A 16515-nucleotide genomic window follows, 5' to 3' on the forward strand; every position below is an offset into this window, starting at 1 on the left:
TTTTTGCCTCCACCCTATCACAGTGGAGGTGAATCGAATTTGTTTTTGGTTGATCATAGCATTGAAAAATAACTTTTGAAAAACTCAAAAGCAACATGTTTTCCAGAAACACTGTCACAAACCTGGCTGTCAACAGCTTTCATCAAGCTATTGTATTGAGATGGAGGCAGAAATCTCAGAGACAGATATCTCAAAACCTGGACAAATAAAACTATCTAACTACCCCCCCACCTGCTCCTTATAAAAAACAGAATTAAAAACAGATTCAGTCCTTGGTTCTCCCCACAACTCTCCAATGCCATCCATAGCAGAGCCTGGGCCAAGGCTAGATCCAGTGGCACCCCTGAGGACTGGTTAACCTTTAGGCAACAAAGAAACATCTGCACCGGCATGATTAGGAAGGCTAAATCAATATTATCAGTCAGCTCTCTCTGCCTGTGATAGTTCCACTAAATTTCTCTTAAGAACTCATCACGGTCACATCGCCCATCTCAAGTCAAACAACTATCTGGTCATATTACTGATAGATCATCTGTGGTTGAAGCTTTTAATCCCCATTTCCTCTCCTCTCGTCTTTTATTTAATATGTCTGCAGATTCAACTGTAGACAATTACCATATCTGTCCAGCAGAGGGAGTCCCCAAAGCCTCAGCTTCTTCTGAGTGTACATTTTCTTCAGATCAGATCAGTCAGCAGTTCAAAAGTTTACAAAACTCTGGTTAGGTTAAAAGCATGCAAAAACACTAGTGCAGATAATCTTGACCCATCTCTCCTTCATCTAAGTGCCCCCTTAATCTGTCCACATTTTTCAACCAAACCTTTTTACCAGGCATGATTCCAGCTTCATGGAAAAGCACCTTAGTAGTACCCTTACACAAAAGTGGTGATGTCTCTGATCTCAACAACTACCGCCCAATATCCAAACTTCCCTTCTTAGCAAAAACGCTAGAATTGGTCAGTTTACAGCTACGTGCCTTTATTGACTCACTAAACTGACTTCAGCCACAGCAGACTGGTTTTCGCCCGGGTCACAACACAATAACAGCTGCCGTTTCAGTCACTGATAACATTGTCTCCTTCATAGATAAAAAACAGTTGTGTGCTGCCCTCTTCATTGACCTCTCGAAAGAAATTTGATACGGTCGATCACAAAATCCTTCTCCACAATCCAACAGTCTATAGGTCTAGATGAAGCCACGCTCAGTTGGTTCCACTCTTACTCTCCACCTTACAGAGAGAACTCAGACTGTTGTTGCTGATGGTACTCAGTCAAGCCATCTTACCATCAGAAATCTGTTGCCACAGAGGTCTATCCTTGGCCCACTGCTGTTTACGTACATAAATAACATAATACTTCCAAATCAATTCTTCAATGTCTATTTTTTTGCCAATGATACTATTCTATATGCCCCAGGCGCCACCCCAGCCCGGGCCCTGACTCGTCTTCAGTCTGCCTTTGATGCTGTTCAAGTATCACTCTTTAATCACAGGATAGTTTGAAATGCAGAAAAGACAAGTACATGTCTTCTTCCAACCGTAAAACTATTGTGCAGTCAACCTTCATGTCTGTCCTTGGCTATGGAGATATTCTGTATTGTCATGCTGCCCCATCAATACTTCAGCAGTTACATTCCCCTTGGAGTGTTTAAAGCTTTATTATCTGATGTATTCAATGATTCTTGTAACTGTTTTGACTAATTCCTTGTTTATTGTGTAGTTGTGTTGGTTCTGTTTGCTGATTGTGTTCTTGTGAATGTTTCTTGTTCTCAGGTCTCTTGGAAAATAGAGCTTAATCTCAGTGAGACTGCCTGATTAAATAAAGATTAAATAAAATAAAATTATATATATATTATTTTATTTTATTTAATATAAAATATATATACACATACAGCTGGAGTTTCTTGTAATTTCAGTGAACTGACCCTTTAAGAGCCTTACAGCATGATTAAAAAAGTATGTCCTTCAAGATAAACAATAACACAGAACAGAGCATTAAGGCAGATTACATATTTATTATTGATGGTTTTACTGATAGTGAAAGCACTTTTCTCACTCAGAGTTTACACATAATGAAATGTAGAAAGGAAAGTGTACACAGCAGAGAAGGAAAGTAGCATTGACTCCAGCAACATGCACACATCAAACAGAAGCTGCAGCCTTCCACCAGAGCCGCATGTCCTGGGGTGAGAGCTTCTCCTGCCTGTGGCATCCCTTGTTAAAAACACTTAGATGTTAAAAACAGTTAGATTTTGGTTGCGTGTGTGTGTGTGTGTGTGTGTGTGTGTGTGCATGCACATACGTTATCTGGATACATGCACCCCAATTATGGATAAGTGTTGACAGTTGTAGAGCGCTGTTTGAGTCCTCCATGTTTGAATTGGAAATTCTCTGGAGTGAAGTAATTCTCGTGCCTCAGAGACTTCATCTAATCTGACTGCACCTATCGATCTGCGTTATAAACTAAAAAACTCGTAAAGCTCCCCCTAGAACCAAGCTGTTTATATAGGAATTGATTAAATTCTGGGCAAAACAGAGCTTGTATCATAAAAAGAGATCAATAGTGCTGATTCTTTTGAGATAAGAACTACAGATTTAAGTTGTGTTGAACAGATGCAGGACCCGGCGACATTGGATCTTTTGCAATACAATGAAAAGTTGAGAAATAGTATTGATGTCAGCCTGCAGGAGTCTTTTCTTTTCATGATCCGCTGTAGCAAACACAGTCGAATGGTTTTGGAGGCAGTGCAGCTCAAGCAGAGGCTTTCTGAGGTTGCTCTCTTCATCAGCTGCCTTTTCTATCTTAACACTGGCAGCCGAGACTGATACATGATGCCTGGAAGAATAGGGAGCAAAGGGAATTCAGCTGTCACAGAGACCCCAAATATAACCATTCTCCCATTCTTTGCCTGCCTCTGTCTCTCTAACCCTCCCTCTCCCTATTCACAGTCGTACCGCCTCTCATCCTCATCTCTCTTGCTCTTTCCAGGTTTAAAACTCGCTTGCAAATGCAAAGAAAACTATCCATTTTTAAGCATTTGACAAGATCCACCTCTCTCGATGACATGCGGCTGAGATTGTGAAAAGCTCACCTATAGAGCCGCAGATGTAAAACGCTTCCTTGGATGTTGCTCCCACACTCTGAGACTTTTTTAATAGGAAGCTTGGCTTTCTTCCATCTCCCAACTTTCTCAGGCAGCAGATTTTAAAGAATAACAAAACTCCAAAGACAGGGACCGGCGGGGATGCTGCTACTGATTATTTTTGCTTCCCTATCAGATTTCTCATTTTTGTTCTGCAATTCATGCTACCATTTTTTTTCTCACATCAAAGTGGCAATTTGGATGGTCGGCTGAACTGAAAAATATTAATAAAATCAAATTCAGGCTTTAATGAGGATCGCACACGATGGCTTTAACTTCCCTTTTTTCTGCTCCTGTGACCTAGTCACCAAAATAATACGTATGTTATACTTCATGTCTTCAATTTCCATGTGTTAGCAAACAGGTGTTTAATCGGCTCCCTATGTTGAGCACTAATGAGTATGCTATAGCTCTACTCCAAATATTCATTGACACTGGTGCTCAGTGCTGCTTGCTATATGGAGAACCACTAATTACACTGCAATGAACAGTGAAGCTAGTCAGAGATTTAAAAAAGGTTAGATGGATTGAATAGTACTCATATGGGAGCAGAAATCCATATATACTAATCCATTCTGCCACAGCAGCACAGTTGGAGTTTAAAGCGCTAAGTAGGTTGTTACTGTTTATTAAAATACCTCCATCTATAAATTTGCTTTTCCATCTGTAGAGTTTAACCAATGAACAATAAGTGATGAACATATTATAATCTGCACGTGTAAAATACATTTGTCTAGGCAGTTTTTTAGCAATTCAATCATGATTAATTGTCACATTAACCTTGGTAGTGATTTGGGAGGCACGGTGGTCCTGTGGTTAGCAGGGTTCGACCCTGCTGGCCAGCTGGGGTCTTTCTGTGTGGAGTTTGCATGTTCTCCCTGTGCCTGTGTGGGGTTTCTCCGGGAGCTCCGGCTTCCTCCCACATTTCAAAAACATGCAGGTGAGGTTAACTGGCATCTCCAAATTGCGTGTGAATGTGAGCGTGACTGGTTGTCTGTCTCTATGTGTCAGCCCTGTGATTGACTGTTGACCTGTCCAGGGCATACCCTGCCTCTCACTCAATGTTAGCTGGGATTGGCTCCAGCCCCCCACAACCTTCAAAAGAATAAGTGGGTATAATAATGGATGGCTGGAAAATCAAACTAAAACTTACTATATTTCACATCTGTTGCAACTATCAAAATAAGTATAAATAGATCTGAATAACACTTCAATGGCCTCTGTTATCTTGTTATTCAATCAGCATTATGTAGGGAGTGACATTATTAACAACATCAACATCTCAACATCTTCTCTCTCCCATAGTTTTGAGCTTTCTCGTTTCTCTCCTCTCTCCTTGTGTCGCTTTCAGCAGGTATTTCTGCCTCCTGAGCTGCAGAGACTGGATCTGTGGTTGTGGGCCACCTGCTGCCCCCGTGTTCCTGCTCAACAACCGCCGTTGTTGTTATTGGCTCTGTTGGTATTTGCATTGCCCCCCCAAACTTTCTCTCTCAAAATCTATCTCTTTCTCTCAAAACCTCTTTCTCTGTCTCTCTCTCGCTCTCTCTCTCTCTCTCTCAAAACCTAACATGGCAGCGCCAGATGGCTGCCCACCATTGAGTCTGGTTCTAAGAGGTTTCTGCCTCTTAAAAGGTAGTAAGTTTTTCCTTGCCACTGTCGCCAAGTGCTTGCTCATGGTGGGATTTGTTGAGTCTCTGTAAATAATATTATAAAGAGTACGGTCTAGACCTGCTCTATAGGAAAAGTGCAATGAGTTAACTTCTGTTATGAATTGGGACTATATAAATAAAATAAAACTGAAATTGAATTATTGTCGCTTAATGGCTGCATCAGAAATGACCTGCTTCAACCTCCAGGGGAGACTCCTGAGCTAAAGTTGTAACTAGCTAACCCCCGTCACTACACTCAGCTGCTGGTAAACAAAACTCAGGAACTGTCTTTGGTTCTCGAGAAGCTGTAGCATTTGTTTTCTAACACATGGCCATGGGCCAGGGCACCTGGGGGATGGACAGGTGCGGGGCAGAAGACCTCAGGCAGACAGCCCAAGGGCAGGACAGAAGAGCAGTGCAGGTCAGGAGGGAGACCAGGATTGTCATAGATGGTGGTTAAACAGATACACATGTACTTGATTACTATGTAAAGATGGATTCTTAGAGAGTGTAGCTACACAGGATGTGCTGCTTTTGTCTCTCCTGGCATTTTTAGATGCAAAGCCTCTCTATGAGCTGTAGGTGAAACTCACTCACTCACAGGATCACGATTAGCTACGATACGTTGTTTGCAGTCATGTGATTCCGATGACGCTCGAAATTCAGAATGAAGCAGGAAGTGAAAGGCAGAATGGACAAGATGGAGGAAAACCTGTACTGTGCTAGTTAATGCTTACTCATTATGTCCCAGACAACATGTGTGTGAAATCTGGAAACACCCAATTCATTCTTAAATTATGGCTAAAAACCTATTTTGAGTTCACAATGACCTTTGACCTTAAGTGTCACCTATTCATTGTCTGACCAACTGTGAAATATGGTCATCAATTCTTGAGTTATGGCCAAAAACGTGTTTTGTGAGGTCACAGTGACCTTGACCTTTGACCTTTCCTGAGATATCACATTCCCGAAAATGGGATAGACAGACGACAACCCCGAAAACGTAATGCCTCCGGCCATGGCTATCGCCAGCGTGGAGGCATAAAAACAATCAACTATCCGATCACAACTTGGGGGAGAAATCATGGTTGGGTCATAGTGTCACTGAAATAAGCTGATGGCAGCCATGACAAACAGCCTCCTGTAGACTAGCCGGCTGGAGGGACACTACTATTGGCTGACTGACACATAACATAATAAGTGCTAAATTTCAGAAAATTGCTTTAAAGAAACCTACTGTGAGTGTCCTTTTGTACCATAGACTGTATATAAAGATGGCAGACGCGTCTCCACTTCCCCCCACTGTACAAAAATGAAACCAAAATATCCCAGATACGGGAGCTGCCATCTTGCGCTGGTGATGTCATTTGGAGCCAGAGTCTACGCAATAGTGATCAGAGTTGGAGCCACGGTATCGAGGTCCCGCCCATACACCCAGCTGACTCCATCTCGAGCAGAGCTCAGCTGTCAATCATGATGTGAAACCCCCTTTTTATAACATCAAATAACTAATTAGAACCAAACTTATCAGAAAAACGAACACCTGAACACACATCAGAGTGATAAGGACTACCTAAAATGACGTGTACTTTGATTTTTTAGTTTTGCTCATGTCCCATCCGCTAACATGGAGTGGGAGGGGTTTATGACCTATACTACAGCCAGCCACCAGGGGGCGATCAAGATGTTTTGTCTTCACTTTTGGGGAGCTGTCATGTCGTCCATCTTTATATACAGTCTATGTTTTGTACCTGTAAGTCATGTATTTCTTTCTGCTCTCCTTAGAAGTAGTAATGTTGTAATGTATCCATCCTGTAGTTAGCTTATGCTCCTCCATTAAACCAGTCAGTGTTTACGTTCTCTAATGCTTGCTACTGTAGCTTATACTAATTAGCTTAGCTGTCAACACTTACCAACATTTCTGTCACAAAGATCCCTTTAAATGTCTTTTTGCACAGCCTCCTGCAGCATAATCCATCCCTTAAAACTGCAGTCAGTCACAAATGTAACTAAATGTACAGGCAGTAGCAGTGTCCCTCAGTTAGCCCACACGAAACTCTTTTAATGCCAAAGGCTGTCTGTCATGGTTGCCATCAGATCATGTCAGTGATGATAAGCTCCACCCTCAGGCTGTGATTCAACAGGTCATTATCAAATCACAGCCTCTTCACTCATAATTAGAGGTAATGAATAAACCCGTTTTACTTACTTCTGCACATTACTTTGTATTGTTATTTTTTATGACATTTGTTTGATTTTCAATGAAATCTAAAATCCTGATGAGAATATTCATACGATACCTTCCATTCCTCTTCTTTTTCATATTTGTTATTTTTTATGTTGTCCATAAAGGCACTTACTCCTAAATACTTTCCATTCATTACTTATCATATATATTGGGATGGGAGAGGAAGGGGGGTGGGATGGATACTTTCATCTTGTCAGAGGAGGTTAAAAGTGAGATCTCCTTCTTCACACATTGCTGTGATCTCACAAATGAACAGCCATCCAATCCCACAGAGCAGCTATTTAGCCTCTGCACTGTAAAAGCTCAGGCATTCTGCGTCATCACGTGGGCTACCTCGCATCAGCTCACCTCTGTATTCAGTGGTGTTTATTTTACTGGAATATTACTGCTGAACCACGAGGTTGGCTGAACTTCATTTAAACCTGATTTGCATAAAAGCAATAAATTAGACAAGGTTACAAGCATATAAGTAGAAAAAAAGACCTGTCCACCTCACGTCCATGAGCGAGTGGGCGATCACAGGTCATGACTGATAACACACAGTCTGCACAGTTGGCATTATCATGGAAAAATACTGTATATGTGAACAAGTTATTATCTCATAGATAAGTAGTCGTGTAGGTTTATGGCATATAAAAAAAAACATGTTTGGAAGCCTGTCAAATGTGAATTCATTTTGTTTATTATATTATGAGGACGCAAGACTAAAAGTTTAAAGCCAGGCTCGGCACCCCCTTGAGGCTGGATTGTTCACTGCTCCTCACAATAAGAAGTTGTTGGACAGAACAAATAAGTGATGATTAGATTTTAAAGCTGTCACACAGGAAAGGTCAAAGGAATCTCTGGATTCGACAGGGTTCTGCCATCATGAATATACTCAGTAGATTTCATGCTATTCCTGCCAGTAGATAATCTTTTTAACAGAGTTACCGTTGACCTTTGATGATTATATACTGTATGCATTTATACTTGTATTTGCTATCACCGGCTGTATATTGTTACAAGATGTTCTTATTGGTATTGCAGGGTTGGTTTCGAATATCATTACGGTTAACCCCAAAGTTCTGATTCAACTTAATGGGTTTTGTTTATACATTAGGCACTTATTTTATTTATTGTTAGCATTTTGCCTATATCAGATAGTGACAAGACTGAGACAGGAAACGTGGGGAGTGAGAGAGGGTCGAGCCACGGATGCTGCAGAAACATGGCACGCATCTTAACCACCAGGCCACTGGAAAGTGCCTTTTATTTTTTCTACTTGCATCATTCTTATTATGTATTTTCCTTTTTCAAGTTTATTTAATTTTCTTCCATTTTTACACCCATGTTGTTTCAAAAAGCATGGCTATGGCGATCACTGAATGCATAATTTATGTATCACCTTGTTATGACTAAATAAAGAGCAAATTAAAAATAAGTTCACCGTACATGTCATGTCAATCTAGCCAACAGTTGTGGCGATATCTTACTGTCAATAGGTGATGTAGCTCAACCTCGAAATCACGAATCATGTGTCTGGCTGCTCAGATGCTCGAAACATTATTAGAAACATTATAAATTATAGGATTTCTGCTCAAACTTAGATTTTTTTTAAAGGTAAGTTGGTCTTTATCATTACATATATAGGTAGCTAAATTGGTATATTGTACTTAGTTTAGAGATTCTTTAATGGAATAATCCACCCCACTATGGGAGTGTATACTGGACTATATTCAAATGATAATGTAAACTTGAAAATGAAAATGTAATTTCACAATAGCGTTATAATTTTCCACATATGTATGTGTCAAAGTCGTACCCCGCTGTACAGTGGACAATATTCAAATGTTAATTCATATTTGAGTTCAGACATTAGTCTAGGACAGTAAGGCCATTGTGGGCAGTTTGTGTTTATCTACCCACACAATATCACACAAGTGAGTACTATTTTTTTCTCTGTGATTATCATAAGGCACTACAGCAGACTGTTTTGGATGATATAATTCTATTCAGTATTTCTAACGCTGGAGATAGAGAATACTGCAGTCATATCAACATATTGTTGTAGTACATGGAGAATCTGGACCCAAAAGCCCGACGGACACAGAGGGATAGAGGGATTAGTTTCAGTTTACTGTGAATACGGAGAGACACCAGGTGTGCGGAGGGAAATGCTGAGTGACTGGTGAGAGCCGGCAGGTGGTGCGAGGACAGCAGGCTGAGGTGGAGCGAATCTGTGGTAATCGGATGCTGGGGGAGACCGGTGTCGGTAGACGAGGTGAGCCTGGACACAGGAGTTCAGAAAGTTAGTCAGGGGTTCAGAACAACAACAAGAGAATCTTTCATAGAGTCAGAGGCCGAGGCCTGATACTGCGTAGGTAAACTGACGACCTGGGGAAGACTGGTGGGTAACAGCAGGTGAGTAGCAGGTGTGTCAGTTCCTGATTGGAGGTTCCTCAGAGGCCACGCCCCGCCAGCACACACACACACACACACACACACACACACACACAGACAAACACAGGAGGAGAACCAACAGGGGACACATATGGTGTACATCACTCACTACTGCAATGAATCTTCCATCCACAGCCAAAGACTGGATCAGCAGTCCAGCGTGGGGCTGAGAGAGCTGTGGAGACCGTGAGGACCAACCTTGGTGTGGATGATATCTGGGTGGTTCTGAGGTGAAGAACCTTCTCTGAGCAGTCCCTACCAGTACGAGCAGTACCAGATGTCCTCCTCATCCACTGCAGTTGAATGACCTGGGGAGGTCACCAGCATCCAGCTCAGACCTGCATCACCTGCATGGCATCCCCGCCCTCCACACTGCGTTACCTGCCTCAGCCAGGTGAACAGCTGCTGCCAGTCCGGGGAAGACGGACAAGGCCCGCAGGTTGGTGAACGGTGTTGTGGCTACATTTCTTCACTGTGTAAGTGTGTGGCAGCTTTGTACATCACCATCACATAAGGTTTGGCACTCCTGGGCTATTTTTGTGTGATTTACTTCATGTCGTCCCTACAGTGAACAGTATTATTACACAGTACTGCACTTTAAGTGTCTTAAAGGCCAACTCCAACAACGGTGAAGTGTCCATGCCTGACATTTTCTCCATTGTTGTAGTCGACTTTTACAGGATTTCTTTGTTTTGTTAAGCCCATCACCTGGCCAAGACTGTCATAATTTATGCGATGGCTGATAGATTTGAATAGTTATATTTTGTTATTGAAAATAACACTTGCAGCCATATCAGTGTTTAACTTTACCATCTGTGCTCTTCCTTTCCTGCCCAGCCTCCAGTACTGATATGGACTGCAGCACTGGCTCTTTAAACTACACATTACATATAAAAGTAATGCTACTATTTCTACACTGTGTGTTATCATGTCAACTATTTTTATTTACTGATGCTTATTACTGAAAGCCTACTAGCTCATCTCAGTATGCACATTTGTCTTAGGACATTTTAGCTCACCTTGACCTTGGTTCACCTGTATTGATAATTCCTAAAATATTTTATCTGCTAAATTTAATGTGCCGTAAAGTCATTTATTAAATTGTTGCTCTAAGTCAGTTGATTTCTGTTATGGTACATATCTACTACACATACTAAGTTTAATATCAATATGCACAATAATCTGTCACAGACACGCCAGGCTCCACCACACCACACACACCGCATTCCTTCACCTGAGCACTGATTCCCAGCACCTGTCACCCATCACACACCTGAACGTAATCAGCCACTCTACTCCTCCATAAATTCCAACTCCTCACCTCAGTCTGTGTCCGGTCACGTTAGTATGAAGGACAGTACTTCTACTTCTGCCTCCAATACTCCACGGACTCACCCACGACTCTTCGTCCCGACTACCGCTACCCTGAACCCCGAACCCGACTCCAGTAATCTCCAGTTCCCCGTGTGTGTCGCTCCGGTTCCCGTTCCCGTGTTCCTCTGTTCAACTCCAGAACTCTTCTGCCATCATCTAAATAAGGGACGGTATCACTAACCCCTCTCATCCACTCATATTACCTTTGTGTGTCAATAAACTCTCTGTCTCTTCACCATTGTCTCTGGTTGATCTCTCTGTAACATAATCAAATAACAGGAAGAATGTAATTATTCATTAAGAGGCCATATTCAATCTCGTTTTATACTTCTTGCATACATAATAACTTATATACAAATGTGAATAAACAACCAAGGATCAGAAGAGAGATATTGTTTGGTTTTCTGACTTGTCATATGTGCGTATCAAATATACTGAACCACGAAACAATTCACCAAAGTCTCCTGTTACATTTAACAAGGTATGCAAATCTGCAAATCAGGTAGTGGTCAGTTTATAGAAAATGTACTAATTTGAACATTGAAGAAAATAGGCGTTATGCCAAATATTTCTTGACATTAAACTTGTGTGCATATCAAAGCCTGTGGATTTTCTGTTATGGTAGCTAGTTATTACTTCAGTCTATGATTTGCTGAGACATTTACAGTATTAAGTGTAAACTTCATCAGCACACATAAATAACTGACTACTGGGCATCTGCTTCTCCAATATGTTACATCAATGCTGCTTATTAAGATCAAAATAACAGGAAACATCAACAAGCTCAATAACTACTATCCATCTCCCAGACAGATAGTAGCTATTGAGCTTGTTGACAGCTATAGCAAGAATCTGACGTTAGCGTTAATGAACTTCAGACTGTGCTTATTACAGCCGCTGTGACAAGACAGCAACGACACCACACCGACGCGACTCTTATTTTGCTTTCACATGGCAAGACTGAAGACTGAAAATACATGTTTTTTTAATGAAAATCACACACTAAAACAGCAGCACTTTATAATAATAACATTACACTCTGGTTTCTCAGCTAAAACTGCTATCAATCAATGTTCTTACCCATGAGTTGTGAGCTCTGTGCACAGGCATCCGTGCACACCTCCAGCTCAATGAGGGGTTGCGTCATTGTGTCAGCAGCCACAGACTCTCTTCATACAGGATGGAGGCACATTTCCTCACATTCCACTCTGAGTGGTGTTGGGAAGCTCAGTGGTACAATGTCTCAACCGCTGGTGGCTCTGTGGCATCTGGCATGTCGTGTTTTCATCAACACCAATGAAAGCAAAACCTCGATGCTTGGATGTCCTGTCAGTGCATAAGAAAACACATGACAAGACATTTATATTTCTGTGAAAAACTTGTTTTTTTTTTGTTTGGCACACTTATTACATACTACGAATATGTAGTCTATTAATGCAGTTTTATGTATCAGGTCCCTGTGAACGACAGAATGTACTAAATGTAACTCATTATGATTTTAAAGTAGTGTTACAGTAGTGCATAAAATATCACAAAAAAATCTTCTATTAATATAGAAAACAAAATAACCAATGTCATCATGTTACTACCCTTTGTGTCATAAATATCTTGTTTTATCCAAGTTGAAGCACTTGATTGTGTCTCCCCCACCACTGAAACCAAATCCACGCCCTTTTTCATATCAGTATTGCCTCTTAATAGACCTTTTTCACAGCTGACATTTTGACTTGTCAGAAAAGCACAGGTGAAACTGATTTCATTAACGATGGCTCAGTTCCATTAAGTGTTCCAATAAGCCATGACAGTGAGTCAGCATGCACAATACCAGGACCCTGGAACCAGCTCACCTAAGACCCCATTTACACTTAGTCGCTGTGTGTTGGGCGGATCAGATGTAAACTGTAAATGCATTCAAGAAGTATTCACGATGGCTTGAAATCCGACTGCTCAAACCACCTCCGTAATGGTTTGGGATGGGTTATTAATTACACCTGTGCTGCCTATGCCAAAATGTCTGCCATGAAAAAGGTCTGTATACACTTATTAACAGTGCCCTATTTAATTGTAATATGAATTGTGGGTCTGAGCATGTATACTTGCTGTATTTTTCTGTACGCCCTGCGTATGTGTGTGTGTGCTATGTCCTATTTCCAGCAGGTTATTGTGGCAAACATGTAACTGAATAAGTTCTCTTTTTTTCTGCTAATATGGTTTGTGTAGGGGCCCCCACACACAAAGTACGATCCCCTGTTCCCCTTAATCCACCATTGCAGAGAGGCAGGAGTTTGTTGTATTCCCCTGTGGGTTTTATATAGTCAGAGTAAAGTTAGCAAAGTGTTTTTCTACCTCCAATAAGTTGTGAAGCAACAAATTCAAACAAATGAATGTAAAGGTGATAAGTGCCTCTTCCATAGTGGATTTTTTTCCTGTATGATTGTTGGTGCAAAAACAGCTTTGGAAAGAGGTTGTTGAGTGTTTGAGTGATTACTTACATTGGTAAGACTCATGTGCCTAAAGAAATGTTATATTGAGTTTTTATTGCTGCTAAAATACTGCAGTTTGCTGAATTAAATCCAGTTTTTATAATACTTGCACACAACAAAGACTTTCACACGCATGTTCCCACTATTAGAAAGATGGTGCTGCTCAGGTGGCAGCCTGTTGCAGCAGCTCGCATAACTTTCTGTGTATTTTGTATTTTTTGGTGCATCTAATCGCCTTTTGGTGCCAGGGAGTCACACCAACAAGACCGGGAGTATTGTTTACCTCCGCAACCAGCTGATCACGCTCTCCAGACCGAACCTACTACCCGGAGCGGTAAACCCTTTCTGCTGTCATCATGGGGAATGTAAGATCTCTAAATAAGATGGACGAGGTCGCCGCGCTGACCAAGACCCAGCGGGAATACCGTGAATGCAGCGTTATGTGCTTCACTGAGACATGGCTGCACGGACATATTCCGGATGCAAACGCAACCATCGCCAGCTGTCAGACAGTACGGCTGAACAGAGACCTTGGGAGGAGAGGTGAGAAGAAAGGAGGGGGTTCGTGATGCTTGTGAACAACAGGTGGTGTAACCCCAAGCATATTACCATTAAAGAAAGCATCTGTAACTGTTAGCCGTGAGTCCCCATCCATATTATCTGCCGAAGGAGTTTACATCCCCCCGTCAGCCACCGCAGACGGGGGGATGTAGCGAGTAACACTGCCCACTCCGCCATCGCCAAACTACAGACTCGACACCCCAATGCTTTTACTGCCATCTCAGGAGACTTCAACCATGTGTCTTTCAGCAACGCTGCTGATCTTCTGGCAGTTTGTAAACTGCCCTACACGGGAAAACAAAACTTGGACCTACAGTATGCAAATGTCAAGGATGCACACAGTTCCACCGCCCTGCCCCCCTGGGAAGATCAGATCACAAACATATTCCTCACCCCCTCATAGCTGCCTATTGTCCAGCAGCTCCTTGTGACCAAGAGAATCGTTAGGACACAGGATGCTAGTGAGGCGCTACGGGGGTATTTTGAGGCGACAGATTGGGATGCACTCTGCAAGCCTCATGGGGAGGACATCGACAGTATGACGGACTGCATAACTACATACTTACTACATCACTTTCTGCATGGACAACAACATCCCCACCAAGACAGTGCAGTGTTTCCCAAACAATAAACCCTGGATTACCAGTGACCTGAGGAGCTTCTAAACAAAAAGAAGAGAGCCTTCAGGGAGAGGACAGAGACAAACTCAAAAGTGTGCCATGAGAGCTGAGAGTCAGGCTAAGGGAGAGCAAGGACACCTACAAGCTGGAAAACAAGCTCCAGCAGGACAGCGTCAAAGAGGTGTGGTCTGGGATGAAACAGATCACGGGGTTTAAGGACCAGAAAAAACAGACAGAGAGCAGCTTGGACAGGGCCAATAGGTTCAGCTCTGGGTCCCCTGCTGCTCCGGTCCCCACCATCCCAGACCTCGCACCTCCCCTGCCCCCACAGCTGCCCCCCCACAACATACCCCACTATCAGCACAGATATCCTGGAAGCAACCTGACGTCGTACTGTTATGCACAGCAACCACAAGCATGGCTGAAAGCGAAAGTAACATCGCTGCCGGCTCCACGGTGGAGGACTTGGTTCCAAAAAGGGGAGCGACTTCAGTAGTGGAAGTGGTTTGGTTACAAAAGATCAAGCAGTGTTTCCCCACAGACTTTACTTGGTCGGGCCGCCCAGGTGTATTAACGGCGCCATCTGAGATCGATTAACTAGTGGACAGTCTCCGCTCGCTCTACCCCTCCTGTGCTGTCTGCTGACAGCCGCACATGCTCTGCAGAGACACACAGAGAGTCTCCTGCTCATGCCGTGGTTTAGTAAAAGCTTGTAAGTGCGCCTGCTGCTGCCGATGTCATTCTGCACCACGCTGGTTTCAATCGTTTCGATAGGTGACGTCATTAACAACAAGCCTCCTCCACACGGCTCAGCTGCTGCTGTGGAAACGGACTCGCCGGTGAAAAAGTTGTGTTTTTTGGGAGACTTTATAAAACATACTGCTGATGAAGAAAGTCAACACATACAGGGAGAAGGAGAAACAGAAAGAGGCAGGGCAAGCAAGCTGTGTGTGTGGGGAAAAGAGAACTGAAGGGAAAAGCAAGGTGAGCAGATTAAGTTTTCAGTTAGTTTGTGAGTAAACACTCCAATAAGGTGGAGGACTAAGTAGAATTAAAATGGTGAAATAAGAAATCATTTACTAGAAAAAGGGTAATGTATTCTTTCAAATATCCATCCATCCATCCATCCATTTTCTACCGCTTGGTCCCGTTAGGGGTCGCGGGTGACTGGAGCCTATCCCAGTGACTTTGGGCCTTAGGCAGGGTACACCCTGGACAGTGGCCAACTCGTCGCAGGGCTAACACAGACACAGACAAGGACAGACAACCATTCACTCTCACATTCATTCAATACGGGCAATTTAGAGTTATCAATTAACCTACACATGCATGTCTTTGGACGGTGGGAGGAAGCCGGAGAACCCGGAGAGAACCCACGGTAACACGGGGAGGACATGCAGACTCCACCCAGAGAGATTGTGTGATGTTGGTCTGGTCCGGGAATCGATCCCACGAACCCACGATCTCCTTATTGGGAGGCAGGAGCTTTAGCCGCTCTGCCACCGTGCAATAGGGATTTGTTGGGTCTCTGTAATTAATATTATAAAGAGTACGGTCTAGACCTGCTCTATAGGAAAAGTGCAATGAGATAATTTCTGTTATCTCCTGATTGTGATGCTGATTGTGAAAAGTTTCTTTTGCACTTTGCTGGAAAGGTGAAGTTAATAAGATCTGGTATCACCCCCAACCCTGCCTTTTTAGACGTGGATCACCCACTCAGGGATTCTTTGAGCAATTTTTCTGCTGTTACTCTGCCTGAACTCGCAGACATCATGTCTCTTATGAGAGTATCCTCCAGCCCTTTGGATAAAATCCCAACTAGGTTTTTATTGGAAGTTATGGATTGTATTGCGCCCCTTTTACAAATTATTTTGAACAGTCCTAAAAACAACCTGGGCTTGATCCACCCTCCTGGAAACCAATCTCCAAATTGCCTTTTATTTCAAAGATTCTCTAAAAACCTGTATCCAAGCAGCTTCTTGCTGCTGGGGAAAACAATAA

The 16515-nt window shown here is 42.6% G+C and overlaps 1 long non-coding RNA gene across 2 annotated transcripts in view; it reads right to left on the bottom strand.

Annotated features, from left to right (window-relative positions):
• Positions 1-2002: 2002 nt before the first annotated feature.
• Positions 2003-16515, bottom strand: part of LOC122867028 — a 33806-nt gene continuing 19293 nt past the window's right edge. The window contains exons 2-5 of one of the 2 annotated variants that reach the window (XR_006375851.1): positions 11931-12176; positions 9411-11107; positions 9155-9303; positions 2003-2833 (exon numbers count right to left, since the gene is read on the bottom strand). This is a non-coding gene — a long non-coding RNA (uncharacterized LOC122867028). Of the gene's footprint in view, positions 2834-6724; positions 9304-9410; positions 11108-11930; positions 12177-16515 lie in introns of those variants that run through there. The other variant, XR_006375852.1, reaches the window with a different exon arrangement.

This window comes from Siniperca chuatsi, linkage group LG19 (assembly GCF_020085105.1).
Source record: "Siniperca chuatsi isolate FFG_IHB_CAS linkage group LG19, ASM2008510v1, whole genome shotgun sequence".
NCBI classification, from domain to species: Eukaryota; Metazoa; Chordata; class Actinopteri; order Centrarchiformes; family Sinipercidae; genus Siniperca; species Siniperca chuatsi.